The 14,418-nt window shown below is 45.5% G+C and overlaps 1 protein-coding gene across 4 annotated transcripts in view; it reads left to right on the forward strand.

Annotated features, from left to right (window-relative positions):
* ZNF385B (zinc finger protein 385B) overlaps positions 1-14,418 on the forward strand; it is an 893,240-nt gene that overhangs the window by 638,773 nt on the left and 240,049 nt on the right. The window lies entirely within an intron of this gene.

Genomic DNA, 14,418 nt, shown 5'->3' on the forward strand with positions numbered 1-14,418 from the left:
CATCAGGCTGCATAGGCAAACGCAGGGAGGGTTTCTGGTTGCCTGGAAACCCCCCCCCCCCCCCCCCTTCTCTTGGCAGTTGGCTCACATTTTGACAATAGCAATGGTATATATTACGATTACTAGAGCTGCCGCCACATCATGCAAGTTAAGAGACAGAGCACAGCTGCTACACATGCTCAGTGGTAGCAGCTTCTTCTATCAAGTTTGCGGTTTGTGGATCTGAGCATCCAATCAGTGCACTGGACCAGAGAGTAGCTACCAGGAAGAAGAGACAGGAGCCTTACCATGACGTGGGAGAATGTGTGCTTAGAAAGTGTAGTATTGATTTCTTTGTGTTTGCGTATTTATTTATTTATTTATTATAGTATGTTTAACCTTTTCATGACCACTTATCTTATTTACTGTATATTATTTAAATGTTTGATACAGTCTATACTATAGACCGTCTATAGTGTTACATATTAATACTGTATTCCATGTTCTGCAGAGTGGTAGACTGTGGAATACATTTGGAAACCCCCCTCTAGAAATCCTGCATTTGTCACTGGGCTGTGTGTACAGGCGGTCATCTGACGCCCGGACACATGCTGCACCAGCCAGTGGTGATTGCCGGCTCAACTGGGCGGGCGCAAGTAAATGCCCGCCCAGTTCATGATGTCAGTCACAACGCACAATACATTGCCTAATCCGCCTATAGATATATCAAGTTGAGTATGGAATCCTGGCGGGCGGTATCCCGGCGGTCAGAATACCGCCGTCCCCGGTATTCCGTCTGCCAGAATGTTTGCAGTGGGGACGAGCGCTAGGAAGCCACTTGCGGGCTTGCTGCGCTCGCCGCAGGTTCTATTCACACTCTATGGCCCACAAGTGGGAATAGCCCTGGCGTAGCTGTCAGCATTCTTGGCGGTCAGGATCCCGGCGTCGGTGACTGCCGGGATAGTAACCACATTCTGATATATCTGCAGATTATTGGATGGCTGTGTTCCTCGTGTGCGTGACAGATTGCATAAATATATGAACATTTTCCAATCAAATACATCCATGTGTTAGCTGAGTAGAGATGTCATTACTTATACGTGGAGAGTAGTGAGGTCATGTCACTCATTTTGATAGTGTTTAATAATGGAACGTAGATCAGCCAGCGAAAGACACCCCTGGGTATGAGCATGATTTCAAACAAGCAACAAGGTCTATTTTAAATGGGAACCTCTGAATTATGCACAATACTGTAATCCTATCAAAAATGGGAATATAATTATTACTTTTTATTATTTTACTTATTGGTCTTTTATTATTCAGACTCTGCTCTATCTGCATCTGAAATGCAACGTGCAGTGTTTTCCATGAAAACACTGTAACACAGCATTTTGCATGCAAATACAGTCGCAGACACACAGAATATTGACTTGCTGCATATCATTTTAATCAGCAGAAGCTGCTTGTGTGTCATATTACATTACTTTGCGTCTAAGACACATTTCACGGAAAAAAAATGCAAAAAAGACGCTATGTAACGTGACTTGTAGAGCAGGGAGCGTAGATGTAAGATAACTGATAGCTGATGATAACTGTAGCTGCCACTTAGATTATGGTCACAATTGCTCTTGCGATGTGGGGCGCAGTTGCGGCTAATTCTTCATCAGCCAATATGTTTCTTACATACTGTACTGTACATGCCTATATTTCCTTTTGGCCCTTTGGGAGAGCTCTGGAAAGGGGGATGCAGGAGGCCACAGTGGGGAGGCAGGAAGGCTGAATCACAGGCCTAATTCAGGCCCGTTCGCTCCAACGGCAGAGATTGCAGCCTGAAGCCCTTTTGGGAGTGTGCATCTCAGAGCTGCGATTGCCTCTGCCTGATTGACAGGCAGAGGTGGTCGCGGGACAGGAGGGGGTGTGCCAATGGCGTTAGAATGCTGGTAGTGGGGCACGGTCTGGACAACGCAGACATGTCTGGACCGTTGCGGCGGCTGCTTGACGTCACACACAGCCGCTGCGACCCAGGACGCAGCGGGTAGCCGCCTGCCAGCGCAGCTAGGCTGCGCAGGTAGGGAGCTACTTGGCGGGTGCGAAAGCATCGCTGCCATGCTATGCTTTCGCACCCGTGCAGGGGGGAGGGCAGGGCTTGACATGCGGGGCGGACTAGCCCTCTGCTGGGCGTACCCTCACATGTCAGAGAAACTTATCGTAGATGTGCTAGATTTAGCACATCTACGATCAACTCTGAATCACCCCCCATGTCACTTGGTCTTGCTTCCCGCAGTGCAATGCCAAGAATCACAGCTTTATAGAGCAGGTAGGGCTACTACTGTATAATGTGAATAACTAAAAATTGCGTCATCACATCTATTTTCCTGCCCATTTCACTAGGAAGTGGGAGGGTGACCTATTCTCTGTGGAGTTCGTGGCTCCCCCCAAAAAAGTCTCTTGTGCATTTTAGAATAGTCAAGCATGGTTTCTTATTATAGTACATTAGCCGAGTCCTTATTTATGCTTTAACATATTTGTCAAAGTTGTAATATATATATATATATATATATATATATACATACAGCAGAGTAGCTTGGCACTCAGGACAAAACTTCACAGTATAGGGTGCCTTCCCATAGAAATCAATAGTCACCAATATCTTACATATAAGAATGCAGCGGCACTCTAAGGTAAGTCAAGAATCCCGTGTATTAATAAATCAACATAATTCCAAATGTGTCAACGTTTCAAGGTCCACAGACCTTTTCGTCAGGACGTACAACAAAGTGTTGTTGTAAGTCCTGACGAAAATGTCTGCAGACCTTGAAACGTTGACGTATTTGGAATTATGTTGATTTGTTAATACACGGGATTCTTGACTTTCCTTAGAGAGCCGCCTCATTCTTATAAGAAAAGTATATCAAACACAATTTTATCATGGTCTGCCCGCACAAGTGTATGTATTATGATGTAACTATGATAGTGGATTCAGGCATTAACTTGTATGTTCCAAATTTTTAGTGCCATCCCTGCGCCACAGGGAACTGGACAGGGGTATCTGGCATATTATTCCAACTTCACTATTACATGCCCAACTACAGATGTGTCCTCCTCATACACTGTGGCTTCAGTTGTGCCAAACAGCCTCTCTTGCCACAACAGGTGTAGGGTGACACAGCCACGCTTAGCGTCTCTTTCGCACAAAATGTGTGCCTAAGTCAAATAAATAAAACAACTGAAAGCAATAAAACTACTTTGATAGATTACACTGATTAATAGTTATACGCCTGAGAATGAGTCGTAGGGGTATATTTACTAAAGGTCTATTTTGATTGTTTTTAAATCGTTTTAAATCGATTTACAACGGTGTTATGCTTCCAGGGCTCAAACACACATTTACTAACATTGAAAAATGAATATAAACAATGAGTTGTTAGTAAATGTGTGTTTCAGCCCCCAAACCCCAACATCGATTGAAATCGTTTTGAATCGATTCGAAACCAATCAAAATCGACTTTTAGTAAATAAACACCTTCATCTGTATACAAAGTGCTTCGATGCGGCGGCTGTGGCTTTTCATCGCGCCCATTCTGCTTCATCTGCGGCTTTGTACGTGTTCAAACGAACTCCTGAGTGGTTAAAGCTGCAGGCAGGGTCTGTAGTGCACTGACTGGTGTTTCGCTGTGTCTGAGATGAGGATAAGATGCAAACTGTAAAGAGAAAGACAGTATGCTACTCATCTCACAGTGCCTCAATCACACCAGCTATATGGCATATAGATGCTAGGTCCATGAGGACTGATCTGTATTTATAGAATTGCATTGGCGTTTCTATCATGGGTGCAATGTGTGCAGTGCACATGGGCCTCTGGGTCCAGGGGGGGCCCACACCGCACACATTGCACCCATATTTTAGTACTCATCTCTCTGGAGTCCAGCGTCGGGCGCTGCAGCCGCATCCATTGTCTAAAAAATCCCTTCCAAAATGACGGTTGCGCATGCACGGTTTGAATTTTGTCTCCGAAACATGGCGGGCGCCATGTTTCCAGAGACCTGCGCATGCGCAGTAGGCTTTGGCACAATGTCGGAGCCTACGGCGCTGTGGAGAGGCGGTGGCCCACCCGGAGTCTGCACACGGGCCCCCTCCTCGCTTAAGACGCCCATGTATAATTGTGTACATAAAATTCTACACATTTACTCAGAATAAAGGGGCAGATGTATTAACCTGGAGAAGGCATAAGGAAGTGATAAACCAGTGATATGTGCAAGGTGATAAAAGGCACCAACCAATCAGATCCAATATGTAAATTAACAGTTAGGATCTGATTGGCTGGTGCCTTTATCACCTTGCACATATCACTGGTTTATCACTTCCTTATGCCGTCTCCAGGTTAATACATCTGCCCCATTATTTCTTAATTGCCACTAAACTTTTCCATAATGCTTATGCGTTTCTACTCAGAATTGTGTCCCTAGTGATAATAAGCAATAAGAAGTTTGTTTTCTGTGTTATTTATCAAAAATCTCGTGCTGAGACCGTGGCTTAGATAAGTGTTCATCCGGCAAAGGGTAAGTAGTAAACTGATAGCATGAGCTAACACTTTACTTGTGGGAGGCCTATTGTGAATGTATGGACAACAGGCTGCGCATGTGCAAGTATAAGTTACTGGAGTGGGATCTGAATGTTCCTCGACCGGAAAAAGTGATATTGTAGCCTATAGGCTATGGGTATGGATCATCAGATCTACATTACAAAGGAATACAGTCATTAGGTCGACCACTATTGGTCAACAAGCATTAGGTCAACAGGGTCATAAGGTTGACACATGAAAAGGTCAACATGACAAAAGGTAGACAGTAGGAAAGGTCGACACATAAAAAGTCAACATGACAAATAGTTGACACAAAAAGGTAGATGCATTTAAAAAAAAAATTGTGATGTTTTCTTCGTAAGGGTACAGGGAACCCCAATTAGTGTACCGCGTCCTCTTGCATGGCTCGTGTCGCTTGCCATGCTGCGGGCAGGTTACTATTACCAATCGTAGTCCATGTGGATGGTAAAGGTTGAAAACATGAAAATACAAACCTAAGAAAGCTGTGTAGACCATATGTGTGTCGGACATTTGTGCCGGTCGACCTATTCCCAATCATAGTCCACGTGGATGGTAAAGTATGAAAAGACTGGAATGCTAAACCACCCCTCCCCCCCAAAAAAAAAAAAGCTGTGTCAACCTTTCGTACGTATTGACCATAAGCAATGTCAATCTTTTACATGTCGACATATTATCCATGTCGACATTTTGGCCATGGTCGACCTGGAGGCCATATACCATAGGCTACAATGACTCAAGCCATCCAGCATGGTAAATGGGAGAAGAATGCATTTTTAAAACAAAGAGTGCAGACTCTAAAGGAGATTAAAGGCAAAAAATGCTCCTAGGTGACAAGTTTAAACTCCCTTCCCCATTCTGCTTCTCCAGTCACAGGCAGGGGTAAGTGGCAGATGTGGGGGTCTGCAGTTAAGGTGCATACACATGGTGTGATTTAAACTACCGATATGGGCTATATAGTCCATATCAGTAGAAAACATGGGGGTCATTCCGAGTTGATCACTCGCTGGCTATTTTTGCAGAGCAGCAATCAGATAGTTGCCGCCTATAGGGTAGTGCATTTTCGCTTTGCAAGTGTGCGAACGCTTGTGCAGCCGACCGTGACGAAAAAGTTTTTTGCAGTTCCTGAGTAGCTCTGGACTTACTCAGCCCTTGCGATCACTTCAGTCTTTTTGGACCCGGAATTGACGTCAGACACCCGCCCTGCAAACACTTGGATACGCCTGCGTTTTTCCAGACACTCCTTGAAAACGGTCAGTTGACACCCACAAACGCCTTCTTCCTGTAAATCTCCTTGCGATCGGCTGTGCGAATGGATTCTTCATAAAACCTATCGCTCAGCAACTATCTGCTTTGTACCCGCACGACGCGCCTGCGCATCGCAGTGCATACGCATCGCAGTGCATACGCATGTGCAGTTTTGCCGCGTTTTGACCTGATCGTAGCACTACAAAAAGTTGCTAGCGAGCGATCAACTCAGAATGGCCCCCCAAGTACAAATCGCAAGGTGTGTATACAGCTTGCGATGCCGATGCGCAATCCTACGGGGTCGGTATTGCAAGAAAAAATAGACTGTGCAGGAATGGCACATTTTACTAGAAAGTATACAATCTAGTTTCTAGTATAGTCAAAATTGTATATAGTTAAAATTGTACATAGCCAAAATCCTACCGTGTGCATAGTCCATATCGGTGGTTCTGGGTTCCGGGGAGTCCAAGGGAAATCGCAACAGTCAAAATCGGCCTTTAGCCAAAATTGCACCGTGTGTATGCACCTTTACACTTACAGTATGTGACCATTCGCTTTCTGAGCATTTGTAGAGCGAGACTGATCAATGAAAGCTCACTCTGCATCAGCCCTGCAATGTGACTGGACCAGTTGCAAACCTGTTGACTCATTAATAAACTCTCATTTTTATCTAGTCAATTGCCCAAGGCCAAGAAAATGAGTAGTCACTTCACAGGGGTAGAGATAGAAGCATTATTTAAAATAATAGATCTGTCTCTACTGAATGTATTATCCAGTCATGAAACATGTGTTAATTCCCAAATCAACAGCTCATTTTAATCTGGCATTAAACCAGACCATGGGGGTCATTCCGACCCGATCGCTCGCTTCAGTTTATCGCAGTGGGATCTGCGCATGCGCCGGCGCATGCTGGACGGCCGAAGGCCGTTGTACTGTAGCGATCGCCTCTGCCTGATTGACAGGCAGAGGCGGTCGCTGGGTGGGAGTGGGCTGGATGGCGGTGTCAAGCCGCCGTTTAGGGGGCGCGGTCCGGCCAACGCAGGCATGGCTGGACCGTTGGGGGGGCAGGACGCGGCGGCTGCGTGAAGTCACACGCAGCCGCTGCAACCCGGGGCAGCGATGAGGTTCTCCCGGCCAGCCGCAGGGGCTGCGCTGGCCGGGAGTAACTCCTGAAATGCAAAAGCATCGCCACTGTGCGATGCTTTTGCATTTCTGCAGGGGGGGGCGCTGACATGCGGGGCGGACTAGCCCTATGCTGGGCGTCCCCCCGCATGTCTGAGTGCCTGATCATAGCTGTGCTAAATTTAGCACAGCTACAATCAACTCGGAATGACCCCCCATGTCTCAGTAGCAACCCTGTTAAATGTCTGCATTACATTTCAATGCGGAATCGACATTGACAAATAACTGATATATTATTCCTGCATTTAGCAGCAGTTTTTGATACTGACGATCACAGTATTGACCTGATTCGCACAAAGGCCCTCATTCCGAGTTGATCGCTCGCTAGCTACTTTTAGCAGCCGTGCAAACGCATAGTCGCCGCCCACGGGGGGGTGTATTTTCGCTTTGCAAGTGTGCGAACGCTGTGCAGCCGAGCGGGTACAAACACATTTTGTGCAGAACAAGACCAGCCCTGTAGTTACTTATTCTGTGCGATGATTGCAGCGACGAAGATCCCGGAATTGACATCAGATACCCGCCCTGCAAACGCCTGGATACGCCTGTGTTTTTCCAAACACTCCTAGAAAACGGTCAGTTGACACCCATAGACTCCCACTTCCTGTCAATCTCCCTGAGATCGGCTGTGCGAATGGAATCGTCGCTAGAAGCAGTGCAAAACAACGATGCTCTTTGTACCCATACGCTGCGCGTGCACATTGCGCCCCATACGCATGCGTAGTTTTCCATTTTTTTAAATGATCGCTACGCAGCGAACATCGGCAGCTAACAATCAACTCGGAATGACCCCCGATATGTCTATGTCTGGCCTACTGTAACTGTGAGATTTGTCACTTTTTTCACTGTGCATGCGTCTAACCTACGCCGCACCCGCATCCCATTTGTATTCAACATCATACAGAATAGCGGTTTCAGATGTACGCACGGAGAAGCACAATGGAAATATAGTGTACCTACTGGGCGGTGCCTGTGCAGTGACTACTCAGGCACACAGAGATGGTACGTCTTATGTGTGTGTTACAGGATTTGACGCAAGTGTGTCACTGAAGCGCTGGCAGACTCATACACATAATCGATCACATGAGAGGTCATACTCAGACGGAAAAACCTGCAGCTGCCATAGGACAGGTACAAGTGTTGATGGTGCAACGACCAATGGTGGCGTCTAAAGATGCTAAAAGTGGGCGTCTCCGTCCAATTGCACATTGGAACGCACGTATGTGCACCAGGGAAGGCTTCTAGCAGCATTTGCATAAAGTTGCAACCTACTCTGATTTTACTTGTATTCATCTGAGAAATTCAAGTTTATACCATTTATACCATTTCTCTGATCCCAACTCTGTCCAATTACACAACTTTGTGCTGGGGCCCTACCAATAGTCTGCAAATCAGCTGCCATCTGCATGTACGTGGAGGATACTGTGTTCTTCTACGTGCAACAGCTCAAACCACCTTTGTGACTTTATAAATGTGCTGCAATCTGATTTCTATTGGGTGGAACCGGGGCAGCCGTTGGGGGGGGGGGGGGTTTGGACGGGACTGTGAGGACTGGTGTCTCGGGTCCTTAAAGAGATGGGGCATACCCCTGGCTCCTAGCACCAATACCTGGAGAGCTGCACCAGGCTGTGAAACAACAGCGGGCTGATGCGCGGGGAGGCCTTCTTAAAACAAACCTTCAACTGCACATCAGCTCTCTGTGAACCGTTCCTGTAGGACCGCAACACTCCACCTATATGTACCGTCATAGTGTTTAATAATGGAATGTAGATCAGCCAGCGAAAGACACCCCTGGGTATGAGCATGATTTCAAACAAGCAACAAGGTCTATTTTAAATGGGAACCTCTGAATTATGCACAATACTGTAATCCTATCAAAAATGGGAATATAATTATTACTTTTTATTATTTTACTTATTGGTCTTTTATTATTCAGACTCTGCTCTATCTGCATCCGAAATGCAACGTGCAGTGTTTTCCATGAAAACACTGTAACACAGCATTTTGTATGCAAATACAGTCGCAGACACACAGAATATTGACTTGCTGCATATCATTTTAATCAGCAGAAGCTGCTTGTGTGTCATATTACATTACTTTGCGTCTAAGACACATTTCACGGAAAAAAAATGCAAAAAAGACGCTATGTAACGTGACTTGTAGAGCAGGGAGCGTAGATGTAAGATAACTGATAGCTGATGATAACTGTAGCTGCCACTAAGATTATGGTCACAATTGCTCTTGCGATGTGGGGCGCAGTTGCGGCTAATTCTTCATCAGCCAATATGTTTCTTACATACTGTACTGTACATGCCTATATTTCCTTTTGGCCCTTTGGGAGAGCTCTGGAAAGGGGGATGCAGGAGGCCACAGTGGGGAGGCAGGAAGGCTGAATCACAGGCCTAATTCAGGCCCGTTCGCTCCAACGGCAGAGATTGCAGCCTGAAGCCCTTTTGGGAGTGTGCATCTCAGAGCTGCGATTGCCTCTGCCTGATTGACAGGCAGAGGTGGTCGCGGGACAGGAGGGGGTGTGCCAATGGCGTTAGAATGCTGGTAATGGGGCACGGTCTGGACAACGCAGACATGTCTGGACCGTTGCGGCGGCTGCTTGACGTCACACACAGCCGCTGCGACCCAGGACGCAGTGGGTAGCCGCCTGCCAGCGCAGCTAGGCTGCGCAGGTAGGGAGCTACTTGGCGGGTGCGAAAGCATCGCTGCCATGCTATGCTTTCGCCCCCGTGCAGGGGGGAGGGCAGGGCTTGACATGCGGGGCGGACTAGCCCTCTGCTGGGCGTACCCTCACATGTCAGAGAAACTTATCGTAGATGTGCTAGATTTAGCACATCTACGATCAGCTCTGAATCACCCCCCATGTCACTTGGTCTTGCTTCCCGCAGTGCAATGCCAAGAATCACAGCTTTATAGAGCAGGTAGGGCTACTACTGTATAATGTGAATAACTAAAAATTGCGTCATCACATCTATTTTCCTGCCCATTTCACTAGGAAGTGGGAGGGTGACCTATTCTCTGTGGAGTTCGTGGCTCCCCCCCCAAAAAGTCTCTTGTGCATTTTAGAATAGTCAAGCATGGTTTCTTATTATAGTACATTAGCCGAGTCCTTATTTATGCTTTAACATATTTGTCAAAGTTGTAATATATATATATATATATATATATATATATATATATACATACAGCAGAGTAGCTTGGCACTCAGGACAAAACTTCACAGTATAGGGTGCTTTCTCATAGAAATCAATAGTCACCAATATCTTACATATAAGAATGAAGCGGCACTCTAAGGTAAGTCAAGAATCCCGTGTATTAATAAATCAACATAATTCCAAATGTGTCAACGTTTCAAGGTCCACAGACCTTTTCGTCAGGACGTACAACAAAGTGTTGTTGTAAGTCCTGACGAAAATGTCTGCAGACCTTGAAACGTTGACGTATTTGGAATTATGTTGATTTGTTAATACACGGGATTCTTGACTTTCCTTAGAGAGCCGCCTCATTCTTATAAGAAAAGTATATCAAACACAATTTTATCATGGTCTGCCCGCACAAGTGTATGTATTATGATGTAACTATGATAGTGGATTCAGGCATTAACTTGTATGTTCCAAATTTTTAGTGCCATCCCTGCGCCACAGGGAACTGGACAGGGGTATCTGGCATATTATTCCAACTTCACTATTACATGCCCAACTACAGATGTGTCCTCCTCATACACTGTGGCTTCAGTTGTGCCAAACAGCCTCTCTTGCCACAACAGGTGTAGGGTGACACAGCCACGCTTAGCGTCTCTTTCGCACAAAATGTGTGCCTAAGTCAAATAAATAAAACAACTGAAAGCAATAAAACTACTTTGATAGATTACACTGATTAATAGTTATACGCCTGAGAATGAGTCGTAGGGGTATATTTACTAAAGGTCTATTTTGATTGTTTTTAAATCGTTTTAAATCGATTTACAACGGTGTTATGCTTCCAGGGCTCAAACACACATTTACTAACATTGAAAAATGAATATAAACAATGAGTTGTTAGTAAATGTGTGTTTCAGCCCCCAAACCCCAACATCGATTGAAATCGTTTTGAATCGATTCGAAACCAATCAAAATCGACTTTTAGTAAATAAACACCTTCATCTGTATACAAAGTGCTTCGATGCGGCGGCTGTGGCTTTTCATCGCGCCCATTCTGCTTCATCTGCGGCTTTGTACGTGTTCAAACGAACTCCTGAGTGGTTAAAGCTGCAGGCAGGGTCTGTAGTGCACTGACTGGTGTTTCGCTGTGTCTGAGATGAGGATAAGATGCAAACTGTAAAGAGAAAGACAGTATGCTACTCATCTCACAGTGCCTCAATCACACCAGCTATATGGCATATAGATGCTAGGTCCATGAGGACTGATCTGTATTTATAGAATTGCATTGGCGTTTCTATCATGGGTGCAATGTGTGCAGTGCACATGGGCCTCTGGGTCCAGGGGGGGCCCACACCGCACACATTGCACCCATATTTTAGTACTCATCTCTCTGGAGTCCAGCGTCGGGCGCTGCAGCCGCATCCATTGTCTAAAAAATCCCTTCCAAAATGACGGTTGCGCATGCACGGTTTGAATTTTGTCTCCGAAACATGGCGGGCGCCATGTTTCCAGAGACCTGCGCATGCGCAGTAGGCTTTGGCACAATGTCGGAGCCTACGGCGCTGTGGAGAGGCGGTGGCCCACCCGGAGTCTGCACACGGGCCCCCTCCTCGCTTAAGACGCCCATGTATAATTGTGTACATAAAATTCTACACATTTACTCAGAATAAAGGGGCAGATGTATTAACCTGGAGAAGGCATAAGGAAGTGATAAACCAGTGATATGTGCAAGGTGATAAAAGGCACCAACCAATCAGATCCAATATGTAAATTAACAGTTAGGATCTGATTGGCTGGTGCCTTTATCACCTTGCACATATCACTGGTTTATCACTTCCTTATGCCGTCTCCAGGTTAATACATCTGCCCCATTATTTCTTAATTGCCACTAAACTTTTCCATAATGCTTATGCGTTTCTACTCAGAATTGTGTCCCTAGTGATAATAAGCAATAAGAAGTTTGTTTTCTGTGTTATTTATCAAAAATCTCGTGCTGAGACCGTGGCTTAGATAAGAGTTCATCCGGCAAAGGGTAAGTAGTAAACTGATAGCATGAGCTAACACTTTACTTGTGGGAGGCCTATTGTGAATGTATGGACAACAGGCTGCGCATGTGCAAGTATAAGTTACTGGAGTGGGATCTGAATGTTCCTCGACCGGAAAAAGTGATATTGTAGCCTATAGGCTATGGGTATGGATCATCAGATCTACATTACAAAGGAATACAGTCATTAGGTCGACCACTATTGGTCAACAAGCATTAGGTCAACAGGGTCATAAGGTTGACACATGAAAAGGTCAACATGACAAAAGGTAGACAGTAGGAAAGGTCGACACATAAAAAGTCAACATGACAAATAGTTGACACAAAAAGGTAGATGCATTTAAAAAAAAAAATTGTGATGTTTTCTTCGTAAGGGTACAGGGAACCCCAATTAGTGTACCGCGTCCTCTTGCATGGCTCGTGTCGCTTGCCATGCTGCGGGCAGGTAACTATTACCAATCGTAGTCCATGTGGATGGTAAAGGTTGAAAACATGAAAATACAAACCTAAGAAAGCTGTGTAGACCATATGTGTGTCGGACATTTGTGCCGGTCGACCTATTCCCAATCATAGTCCACGTGGATGGTAAAGTATGAAAAGACTGGAATGCTAAACCACCCCTCCCCCCAAAAAAAAAAAAAGCTGTGTCAACCTTTCGTACGTATTGACCATAAGCAATGTCAATCTTTTACATGTCGACATATTATCCATGTCGACATTTTGGCCATGGTCGACCTGGAGGCCATATACCATAGGCTACAATGACTCAAGCCATCCTGCATGGTAAATGGGAGAAGAATGCATTTTTAAAACAAAGAGTGCAGAATCTAAAGGAGATTAAAGGCAAAAAATGCTCCTAGGTGACAAGTTTAAACTCCCTTCCCCATTCTGCTTCTCCAGTCACAGGCAGGGGTAAGTGGCAGATGTGGGGGTCTGCAGTTAAGGTGCATACACATGGTGTGATTTAAACTACCGATATGGGCTATATAGTCCATATCAGTAGAAAACATGGGGGTCATTCCGAGTTGATCACTCGCTGGCTATTTTTGCAGAGCAGCAATCAGATAGTTGCCGCCTATAGGGTAGTGCATTTTCGCTTTGCAAGTGTGCGAACGCTTGTGCAGCCGACCGTGACGAAAAAGTTTTTTGCAGTTCCTGAGTAGCTCTGGACTTACTCAGCCCTTGCGATCACTTCAGTCTTTTTGGACCCGGAATTGACGTCAGACACCCGCCCTGCAAACGCTTGGATACGCCTGCGTTTTTCCAGACACTCCTTGAAAACGGTCAGTTGACACCCACAAACGCCTTCTTCCTGTAAATCTCCTTGCGATCGGCTGTGCGAATGGATTCTTCATAAAACCTATCGCTCAGCAACTATCTGCTTTGTACCCGCACGACGCGCCTGCGCATCGCAGTGCATACGCATGTGCAGTTTTGCCGCGTTTTGACCTGATCGTAGCACTACAAAAAGTTGCTAGCGAGCGATCAACTCAGAATGACCCCCCAAGTACATATCGCAAGGTGTGTATACAGCTTGCGATGCCGATGCGCAATCCTACGGGGTCGGTATTGCAAGAAAAAATAGACTGTGCAGGAATGGCACATTTTACTAGAAAGTATACAATCTAGTTTCTAGTATAGTCAAAATTGTATATAGTTAAAATTGTACATAGCCAAAATCCTACCGTGTGCATAGTCCATATCGGTGGTTCTGGGTTCCGGGGAGTCCAAGGGAAATCGCAACAGTCAAAATCGGCCTTTAGCCAAAATTGCACCGTGTGTATGCACCTTTACACTTACAGTATGTGACCATTCGCTTTCTGAGCATTTGTAGAGCGAGACTGATCAATGAAAGCTCACTCTGCATCAGCCCTGCAATGTGACTGGACCAGTTGCAAACCTGTTGACTCATTAATAAACTCTCATTTTTATCTAGTTAATTGCCCAAGGCCAAGAAAATGACTAGTCACTTCACAGGGGTAGAGATAGAAGCATTATTTAAAATAATAGATCTGTCTCTACTGAATGTATTATCCAGTCATGAAACATGTGTTAATTCCCAAATCAACAGCTCATTTTAATCTGGCATTAAACCAGACCATGGGGGTCATTCCGACCCGATCGCTCTCTTCAGTTTATCGCAGTGGGATCTGCGCATGCGCTGGCGCATGCTGGACGGCCGAAGGCCGTTGTACTGTAGCGATCGCCTCTGCCTGATT

The sequence above is a fragment of the Pseudophryne corroboree genome, chromosome 7 (genome assembly GCF_028390025.1).
Source record: "Pseudophryne corroboree isolate aPseCor3 chromosome 7, aPseCor3.hap2, whole genome shotgun sequence".
NCBI lineage: Eukaryota > Metazoa > Chordata > Amphibia > Anura > Myobatrachidae > Pseudophryne > Pseudophryne corroboree.